Genomic DNA, 11,199 nt, shown 5'->3' with positions numbered 1-11,199 from the left:
CTTTTTATACTATTTGTGCTAAATTATAATATTTCTGCTTTTTATACTATTTGTGCTAAATTATAATATTTCTGCTTTTTATACTATTTGTGCTAAAACATAGTATTTCTACTAAATGTAGTATTTATGCTTAATCATACTATTTCTGCTTTTTATAGGATTTGTGCCTAATATAGTATTTCTGCTTATTATAGGATTTGTGCTTAATATAGTATTTCTGCTAAATTATAGTATTTCTGCTTTTTATAGTATTTGTGCTAAAACATAGTATTTCTACTAAATGTAGTATTTATGCTTAATCATAGTATTTCTATATATTTCTGCCAGGTCCCCAGGCAGCCAATCCTCTGTGAGGACTTAGACATTCAAATTTTCAAATCAGGGCCTGCACGGTTTCCCAGCCAATCATATATGTGTCCTGAGGCATTCAAATTTGCATATTGGGGCCTTCATGGCTTCTAAGCCAGCCAATCATATCTGAGGGCTGAGGAATTCAAATCCACAAATCAGGGCCTGCACGGCTTCCCAGGCAGCCAATCATATATGTGGCCTCAGGCATTCAAATTTGCATATTGGGGGAATTCGTGGCTTCTAAGTCAACAAGTCATCCATGTCATATATCTCTAAAAATTCACATTTTAATGATAAATTGTTAACACTGGAAGATTCCCCCATCTCTTCTGAACAAAACGGTGTAAGAATGACCGCTCTAGCCCCTACGGTTTGGAAATTATGGTCATTTGTTTGAGGGGAGTCCTCACTATGAGAAATAGGCTGCAATAATCCTGTGCCTCTCTCTGCTGCGTGTGTAAAAAGATGCACCTGTTTTGGCGGGAAAAAGTACACAGGCTCTCTGATTGGTGGATTCAAATTCAGCAGCTCCCAGGCTGACCTAGAAACTTACTTCTCTCTCCCTGTGCATTTTTTTTGCTGATTTTTTCATTTAACAAGTATATTTGAGGGACCCTCAGCATGTTCAGCATTTTTTCAGCTGTCCATTTTGCTTTTCCAATTTTTCTGTTTAACTTATTACTATTGTGCTAAATCATACTGTTTCTGCTATTTCATAAGATTTGTGCTTAATATAGTATTTCTGCTTTTAATAGGATTTGTGCTTAATATAGTATTTCTGCTTTTTATAGAATTTGTGCTTAATATAGTATTTCTGCTTTTTATAGAATTTGTGCTTAATATAGTATTTCTGCTAAATTATAGGATTTGTGCCTAATATAGTATTTCTGCTTTTTATAGTATTTGTGCTAAAACATAGTATTTCTACTAAATGTAGTATTTATGCTTAATCATAGTATTTCTATATATTTCTGCCAGGTCCCCAGGGAGCCAATCCTCTGTGAGGACTTAGACATTCAAATTTTCAAATCAGGGCCTGCACGGTTTCCCAGCCAATCATATATGTGTCCTGAGGCATTCAAATTTGCATATTGGGGCCTTCGTGGCTTCTAAGCCAGCCAATCATATCTGAGGGCTGAGGAATTCAAATCCACAAATCAGGGCCTGCACAGCTTCCCAGCCAGCCAATCATGTATGTGGGCTCCAGGCATTCAAATTTGCATATTGGGGAATTCGTGGCTTCTAAGTCAACAAGTCATCCATGTCATATATCTCTAAAAAATCATATTTTAATGATAAATTGTCAACACTTGAAGATTCCCCCATCTCTTCTGAACAAAACGGTGTAAGAATGACCCTTCTAGCCCCTACGGTTAGGAAATTATGGTCATTTGTTTGAGGGGAGTCGTCACTATGAGAAATAGACTGCAAAAATCCTGTGTGTCTCTGTGCTGCGTGTGTAAACAGAAGCACCTGTTTTGGCGGGAAAAAGTGCACAGGCTCTCTGATTGGTGGATTCAAATTCAGCAGCTCCCAGGCTGACCTAGAAACTTACTTCTCTCTCCCTGTGTGTGTGTGTGTGTGTGTGTGTGTGTGTGTGTGTGTGTGTGTGTGTGTGTGTGTGTGACAGAGAGAGAGAGAGAGAGAAAGGCTTTCAATGGGATGACCTCATTTCTATATATTTCTGCCAGGCAGCCAATCCTCTGTGCGGACTCAGACACATATCACATATCAGGGCCTGCACGGCTTCCCAGTCAGCCAATCATATCTGAGGTCTTCCGTTTCCTCTCTCGTCATATCTCAGTGACGGTTGTACAAAGAGCAATGAAAATCGCAGTCAAAGTACACCAAAGTCCACTGATTCAGCCAGTAGAAGAATTATGCTTCTAGTCCACCTAGTGTTTGAGTTACACAACGTTTTGTAACTGCAAAAAATGGGGTTTTCCGCCTCTCACCGCGATCTAAATCTGACTCCTCATCACCCTGTTTTTCAAAGTGGCTCCTCTCTTTCCAAGTGGCGCAGTTGGTAATGACACGGGTCTGCAAACCAAAGGTCGTGGGTTCGATTCCACCTTGGTCAACATGTTTTTTTTTCCCTACAAATTAATACACTGTCACAGACCAGTAATTCATATTCATCATTTATTACAATTCTGCAAACTTTTATGATTTTACCAGCTTCTGTTATCTTATACTATTTCTCCTAAATTCTTGTATTTTTGAGAAGTTATCATGTTTCTGGTAAGTTACAATATTTCTGCTAAGTTCTGCTATTGTATTTCTGCCAAGTATTATGTTTCCTCTAAGATATTGCAGTTCTGCGAAGTTATTACATTTTAGCAAAGTTCCTTTGCTTCTGCAAAGTTTTTACAATTTCTGCAACTTTTCAGCTTTTTCAGCTAGTTTTAGCAGACAGCTTCAGCTTTAAAGCAATTCAGAATTCATGATTACAACCAATATGTAGTAGAATAAAAGAAACAAATGTGCAATGAACATATCAGGAGTCCCTGTTAAAAAGTCTCATAGCAGTGGGGTTAAGGGACCTCCTGAACCTCTTGAGTCCTGCAGTGGAGTGAGATGAACCTCTGCAGCTCCTACTGTGAGGATGCTTAGGCGATCACCAACACCAGCTCCTTGGTGTTGGTGTTCAGCAGAAGACTGTTCTTATTACTGCAGTCAGTTAAATAAATCTATCATAATAAAGTACATTTTAACATAATGACCTTGTGTTTATTTATGTCTTTTAACCATTATTTCAAATTCAAAGAATCCTGTTTTAAACATTTATTAAACTTATAGAATTAAATTTCTGCTAGTTGCTTTTTGTTGCAAAAAAATCTAGTATAATAATATTTAAATTTACATATATTTTTCACGTTTTCCATGCCAATTTTGTGTAATTGCGGAGTTTCCCACTACCCTTGAATGCCTCTTTTTTTAACGTCTCTGCCTGACTCCTGAATCTCCGTCCACTCTCAGCTCGATCCCCACCGGTAAGCGCTGCTTCTCTGTCTCTCTTTTCTGAAATGAAATGTCTATAAGCTGTATGAGGGATTTACCCAGTTGTTGTTAGTGACTTATGAAGCCAGTCGAAGTATAAGTCATGTTAAAGTAACACAATGGCTGCTTTTTTAGTGAAACGTTGTAATTTTACTATTTAAAAGGACTGTTTGGTATGCTAGCCCTAAGTGCTAACGCCTAGCCTAGCTGCTATAGGCCCAGTGTGAAATTAATATGGTTCATTTGATTGTTTATTACAGTTATTGTGTTGTATTTGGTTCATTCGGTGTGTTAGTGTTTCTGAGTCTGTTAGGGAAGCTGAAGTTAGTTCTCTTCACAAATCAGTCAGTTAAAACGGCCTCATTCTTTCGGTTGTAAGGTAATGAGCCGTCATTTTAGAACCACTGATTAGCTGCTGAAGCAGCAGGGTCGGCAACTTCAAAGGAGCCATTTTACCGCCATTAGCTGTGTCCCAAAACGTCGGCTGCATCTTTCGGAGGACCCGGCCTTCGCGGTCTACGTGGACCGAGAAGGCTGTGAAACTGGACGGTCTAGCCTTCAGATTTGCGTCACCGCTGTCTCGCTGGAGTTTAATAAACTCGGCCGTCTGCTCCTTGCTATTTAAAATATAACAGGACACTGGCGTAAATTCTCGACCGTTTAACGTTTATTGAGCTATGTGAAAATCCCGGAGGAACCCACCAGATGGATTAATAAAGCTTTATTTAATCTAATAATCTAATAACTTTGATCTCAGCCAAACCGATTTACTCCAGAACAAATAAAACACAGAAAAAGGCAAACAATTACATTTTTAAGTTATCAGAGTGACTTGTATATCATGTTTAACCTGAGTAGCGAAAGAGCGGGGGTCTGAACCCCCCTCCCGGCTTGCCATCGAGCCAGTGGGTGACAGACGTCTCTGAAAACGTCGGCACACTTTTGCAAATATGCGATGTCTTGATAAACCAAGCAGATATTTGCAATTTACACCGCTACTTTCTCGCCTAAAAATATGTTAAAAGTTTATGAAATGAAGGACTCATTTGTCGGCCGCATTTGAGACAGCCTTCGTCGACTGGCTGTGACATAATCGGCCTTCAAATGCGGCCTCCGGAGGATGCAGCCGACATTTTGGGACACAGCTTCTGACTGAAAGCCGGGAGAAGAAGAGTCACGTGCCTGTACCGGTGTGTTTTTGTGCTGTGGGTTAATTAACAGAAGGGAGAGAGAGAGTGAGGATGAAACACATAATATAAGAATAATAACATCTCTTAACAAGAAGTTTTTTTTAATTAGGTAATTTTAGTTTTTTAGTTAAATTTTAAGAACTGTTTAACAAACACTTGTTTGTGCAGGTTGTTTTTTTTTTAAATGAAACCTACACCTGCAGTTCTGTTTAACTTCTCACTTTGTGAAAAACTAACGAAATATAAAAAACGTCCACCTTCAAATAAATAAAATGCAGCAGTGCACCATTAATATTATAAATATGATATGTAGATATTTAAAACAACAGCATATTAAATGATACTGTGTGCAGGTGATAATATTTTTAGGAAGCAGAATTTGAATGCAGACGAACTCAGATGTTGAAGCCTACAAAAATATCATCCAAGCTTTCATTTATGATTGTTCATGCTTTGAAATTGTGATGTCAGAATTTGATAAAGTGTGCAGAGCTAGGTGTAGTAAATCATTGCTTATTAAATCTACTGTGTTATCTAATAGCACCAAACTAATAGAGCTATCACATAACTGAGAAACGTGTGTGGCTTATTACAAATGGATGAAAGCACATTTTACCTTAATGAAGATGTAATCTTTAATAAGGTGTAGAAAAAAGAGGTGAGTTGTTTGTTGCTGTGGTAAACAAAGAATGTACTGAATCTTTTGGACTACACAGAGTGATGCAGTATTGACTGTGATGCTGATTTGAGTTGTCTTATTCTGTGTTTTTGTGCTTTGTCTTTTGTTACACAGAGTGAAAGAGATCTTTGGTTTTGCCTTTGCTGGTAAGTAAACAGTGATTGTAACTGAAGCAGTATGAACCTGGCATTGCGTAGCACATTTGGCAACTTACATACAGTAGTCTGACTTTTTGTGATATGTTTCCATTTACTGATTGGCAAAAACACAAAGTCATAATGAAAAACTAAGAGAACCAGAGGTGTGAGTGGACATTGTTAGGTACATTACAGCCAGTGTGTCTAATTAGTTTATCACTTATTTGGTGAATATAATGTGTTTTAAAATTAAACAGAAAAGTTGCCAAAAAGGTACACTGCAAAATACATAAATATTCCTAGCAACGGGTACAATGAGAGGACTTTTTAGTGTAAAAATTTAAGACATTTAATTTTAATTACAAAACATGGTGCACCTCTGCTATTGTAACATGTCAATATTTATTTTAAGATTTACATATTCATATCAGACATGATGAGGTTTTCTGTTGCTTCTGATTTATATAATTACTTTGTATCTAACATTTTTAAAAGTTTTGGTTTTCACACTTTACTAGTACTGACCTGTTGTAGAAAATGTTGGAGCCACAAAGCTTCTGTGTAGGAAATATTTGGTATATCCTGCACTTGTGCCAACAAATATTGGTGGCTATTCTTTGTATTTCTGTAGTAAAGAATGCTTTTATTACACTTGCTATAGCCATGTGAGACGCTGCAGTTCATTTATCTCCTCTTTAGACTACAGTAAGCTCATAAAGCCTTAAATAAATTTACTAGTTAATTTATGTCACAGTAAATTGGATTGTGTGTGAAGAGGCTCAACAGTCTGAATCATCAAACAGTGATCTGATGAATTGTTTCCTTTCTCTAGACTGCTGATCTGATCGTCTCAGTCTGGTAAGTAAAGGTTTGTCTGAGGTGCAGTTCTGGGAAATGTTTCTCATTATAGGAGATTCAGTTTAGTGCAGTGAGTCAGCACAGCTCTTGGGAATAATCAGATCATAGAAAAGTCTATGTAAACATTTCCAGACTTACAGATCTCTCTTATCATCATAGTACATTTTTAATTAGGCCCTAATATCGGCCATGCTAAGTTTATTGTAGATTTAGTGGAGTGTGTATTAAACATGCCCCAAATTTGACTGAAAAATGTAGAAACTGCTGTTTAGGAGTCATCTGTCTCCAAATTTTTCATTTTGCCAAAAGTCATACTGAGTAAATTATTTTTTACTTTTATGTTAACTGCTCCCCAGACATTATGATATACTGTTGTACCAGGTAAGTACACACAGAAACGGGAATTTGAGACCTTTGGGCATTTAGGATCATGTGAGTTGAGTGCATGTGAAGTGTTTAAAGCAGGTGGTCTGAAACTGTCTGCTCTGACTTCATTGTGTGGGTTTAGCTTGACCATATAATGTTTATAGTAAGTTACTATAGCACCATATCTTGGTTTACAGACTCTGTTTGTTTTTATTGTGTTAATAGAATGCGAAAATGTCCTTAGAAATGTTCCACCACCATATGATAAACATTTTTATTCAGTTGAATCTAATAATGTACTGTACAACTCTTCAGTGTGTAATGATATATATGTTCTGTATTTTTCGGACTGTAAGGCGCACTAAATTCTAAGGCACATTAAGCCAAACAAAACAGATAAGTCAAACTTTATTCAACTCATTTACAATAACAACAACAACAATCTCAAAATTGTTCAGTTGTAAGACATAAAATACAGAACAATACACTTACTTTTCAGGATTTATGGACTGATGAATGTGGATTGATCAGTTTGAAATCTGCTACATAAGCATGGCTCTCAACAGGTGCCAGGCCCTTATACACACACACCATATTATGTTGAAGCACAGTACGAATTACTCTACGAGGGTGCTGACTATGGTAGCCATGCTCCGACGATACATCAAGTGGTGCTGCTTTGTAGCTTACCAAAGTCATACTAAAACATTTGACAGAGTGCCGTGTACCACATAGAATTGGTTTGAAATCAGTAAGCACAACCATACATAAGGTGCACTGTCTATTTTTGAGAAAATTAAAGGCTTTTAAATGTGCCTTATAGTCTGAAAAATAGGGTAAAGCCAGGTTTATTGGAAGTGTGTCTAATTCCACTTTCTTTCTGTCTTACAGGTGACCTGCTGCAGAAAACCCTCTCCCTCTATCATTAACAAGCCATTAACAAGCAAATTCAGTCTGTCCTATCACTCTCCCTCTCCCTGCTCCATCTTTTTTGACAAGGGATTCTATCTTCTATCATTTCTCCGCCATGTACTCTATCTAATTTTGACAAGCATAAGCCCTAGTTTGACAAGAAACCAAGTTTGACAACAAACCAAGGTTGACAACAAACCAAGTTTTTGGAAATTGAAGTTACCGCAACTTCGACGATCTGTTTTCAGAAATCTGAGAGATCTCTGCTCTCACTGCTCCTTCTTTCCTGTCGTTAAACTCTCTCATATCCACTCATTTTACTGGAAATTACAAGTAAGAAGTTGAATATACAGTACAGTAGAAGTCACTGTAGAAACTATTTACACAGCCCTAAATTTGTCATTTTAATTTTGCATTACACTTTGGAATAAACATTGATTGGCTGTTTGGCTTACAGGTGCAATTACTTTGAGAAATTATATAAAATATACACCTCTTAAAGGTTTATTTGTAATAAGACAATCTGGTTATTTTGTAATATATACATTCAGACTGCTCTATTTAGATAAATATTAAATTAGATTCAAATACATTTTTCAAGTCTGTTTCACTGGCTATAACATTTGACTACAAGTTTAAACTATTATTATTTAAGGACAAACCCTTTTTTTGTCACTCAGTGTAAGTATTCAGTTACAATTGTCATCTAGAGGCTGCCCTGAGAACCCAGACTTCCTGTTTCCTGACTGCTGCAGAACATCCAGCTGAAGAATCCTCATCGCCTGTCATCTGATCACTACACCACCACAGCTCCTTATATTTGCTTTAGATTTTAGATATCTGAAAGATTTACACAAAGTCTACTTTAAAACTAAGAGTTTTATTATAGCCTGTTGATTGATTGTTGAGATTTATTCTGCATATTACTTCACAGAAGTATAGACCTATTCATTAACCAGTCTGGTTAAAAAAAAAAAAGTATAATATACAGTTTTTGAAAAAGCTACAATAAAACTTTTTAAAGATCTTTCCATAACTTTTATATTGAGTTTGTATTTAAGTCAGCCTTTTACATCAATTAAACAGTTATAAGAACACTTTACCATTTGTATAGTTTTACATTTATCCATTTAATAGAAACTTGAGGAGTTTTTCAGTGTTTACAGGTTGATTTTTGTATACATTTGTGTATAAATACATATAAGGTCCAGTTTGTACTTGCACAAAATGCCAAGGAAAGGTCAAAGGTCACAGTCCCAGAAGCTTAGATGGCAAAAGCAGAAGGAACAGGTAAATCTTTCTCAGACCGGTGAGCAGGTAAAGGTGTCTGTTACAAGTATTCCCAGTCCAGAAGTGCAGCTCAGCGTTCAGACAGCCGCAGTGTCTTATGCAGATGTGGTAAAGAGAGGTGTTTGCTCATCATTGGTGCCAAATGCTAAAGTACAGCAGGTAATCCAAACTGAACCCCAGCTAACTGTGCAAACGCAGCATGATGGAGAAGCTCCAGGACCGTCTCATGTACAGGTTACAAACAGTGAAAGTCGTCCACGAGTGAGTAGCATCTGTGCATCCCGAAGCCAGGCCAATGCTAAGTATGGAAAGTACCGGAATCAGCAATGCATGGCGAACAGTTTGGTTTTCCTGTCATTCTTACACGAGGATGAATTCATTACCAGAGCAGATCTTAACCGTGTGTTGGACAAAGGCCATGCCGTGTATTCAGATGCCAGAAAGAGGTTTGTGAACAGCGTGTTTCTAGCCTGTGATGAACTTCCCACTGTGATCATCAGCCGCAGACACGAGTATCAAGTCGACATGTCTCAGTTTGCTCTTTATGGCACATTTGACGGTACAGATCATCTTCCGAGCCTTGAACAGGGACTACAGTGTTTGGCTTCAGACATTTGCTATGCTTTGCTAGTCATGGGAGGAACCGCCATTGCAGTTTCCAGGCTGACTTCAGGTGAATACGCATATTTTGATCCTCACCCACGTAAGTCTACAGGAATGCCATTGTCGCTAAGTGTAAGTGGTGGAACTGCAGTTATGTTAAAATTCACACGTCTTAACGACATGATTGACAGGATCAAACGTTTGTACCGAATGTGTAGCATCGCACCAACCTGTACCTATGAGCTACAGCCTGTTGAGTTCCACAGTGAAAACGTTGCTGACCAAAGAAATGCTGATGAAAACAGACAAACAGCTACAACTGTTCCAGCACCAGCTTTAAATGAACCTAAATTTGAAACCCCCAAATCCACTGAGAAAACACAGAAAACTGTGGCCGACACTTTAGCTACTGAAGTGATGTCATCCAGAGTGGATTATTCAAATGAGCCAGCTGCTGAGCTGAACAATTCTGATTATTTAGAAATAGAAACCTCTGCATCTTCTGTAAGAGACACTCAGGTAACAAAAGATTCTGTTCCTCTGAATGATTTAAACACTGCCTCCTGTTTAACTATGACAACAGATGAACTCTCACATAAACTGTTGAAGCATAATAAACAGCAAAGGAGAAAGATTAGGAGACGACTGTTGGTCCAAGAAAAACTACCACAGAGAAGGGAAAATCAGAAAAAGAAAGAAAGACAGATGTACGCTTTTGATGAAAGCTTTAAGGCAAAGAAAAAAGATTCTAGCAGAAAGTCTCATGATCCTGATCACAGACAGAAGAAGAGTGTGTACAAAAATAATCTGTGTAAACTCAATGCTACATATAGAGAGAAACAGAGAGAACATTTTAGAAAAATCTATAGAGATAGTGCTAAAATTAGAGAGAGAAAAAGAGAACGTGTCATAAGGATGTATAAAGAAGATTCTTCATTCAGAGAAAAGCAGAAGGAACGTATAACAAGAACATATAGAGAATCTCCCATTTTTCGAGAAAAGCAGAAGGAACGTATAACAAGAATATATAGAGAATCTCCCATTTTTCGAGAAAAGCAGAAGGAACGTATGAGAAAAACATATAAAGAATCTTATAGACAATCTCCTATATTCAAAGAACAGCAGAAGGAACGTATAAGAAGAAATTACAGAACTTGTGCTGGATTCAGAGAGAAACATAAAGCTTACATGAGGTCATATGTTTCTAACCTATATAAAGAAAGTGTAGAATTTAGACAGAAAAAAAAATGTTACATCACTAAACGTTATGGAGAAGAGAGACAATTTCAGCAGCAACACAAGGACAATATGAGAGAACGAATGAGAGTAAAATATTGGAACAGTATTTCTTTTAGACAGATGCATAATATCAGATGTGCAATGAAAATAAAAAGAAAATATCGTCAGATGCATCGACCAGCTGACAGTTTACAGTGTCATCCAGAGAACACTTTAATGAATGAGGCCATATCTCGTTTCAGATCCAACATTAAGTCAGCACCATCTTATGTTTGTACTGTTTGTCTAAAAGCTTCTTTTCCTAATCAGGTGAAAATCTGCAAAAGAGAAAATTACTCAAAACACCAAATTGTAGCTCAGCAGTGTCTAACTGGTAAATTTGTTCATGTGTGTGACGAAGCATGTCATGATCACTGCAGCTTTCCTGTTGAGAGAAAAAAGGAGTATATCTGTCACACGTGTCACAGTTCCCTCAAAAGTGGACGCATGCCAAGACTTGCTGCTGTCAACGGTTTAGAACTGCAGGATATTCCAGCTGAACTGTGCGATCTCAACATTCTGGAGAGACATCTGA

At 37.4% G+C, this 11,199-nt stretch overlaps 1 long non-coding RNA gene across 1 annotated transcript; it reads left to right on the top strand.

The window, feature by feature from the left end:
- Positions 1-3,282: 3,282 nt before the first annotated feature.
- On the top strand, positions 3,283-7,947 carry LOC146553099 (uncharacterized). Its single transcript, XR_014889612.1, has 4 exons — positions 3,283-3,344; positions 5,335-5,366; positions 6,190-6,215; positions 7,473-7,947. It is a non-coding gene; the product is annotated as an uncharacterized LOC146553099 (long non-coding RNA).
- Positions 7,948-11,199: the final 3,252 nt, after the last annotated feature.

This window comes from Mchenga conophoros, linkage group LG18 (assembly GCF_057382185.1).
Source record: "Mchenga conophoros isolate Kocher_MC1m ecotype Shallow Benthic linkage group LG18, M_conophoros_male_GT1.1, whole genome shotgun sequence".
NCBI classification, from domain to species: Eukaryota; Metazoa; Chordata; class Actinopteri; order Cichliformes; family Cichlidae; genus Mchenga; species Mchenga conophoros.
Note: the sequence above shows the minus strand (reverse complement) of the source record. Positions and strands in the feature narration are given on the sequence as shown.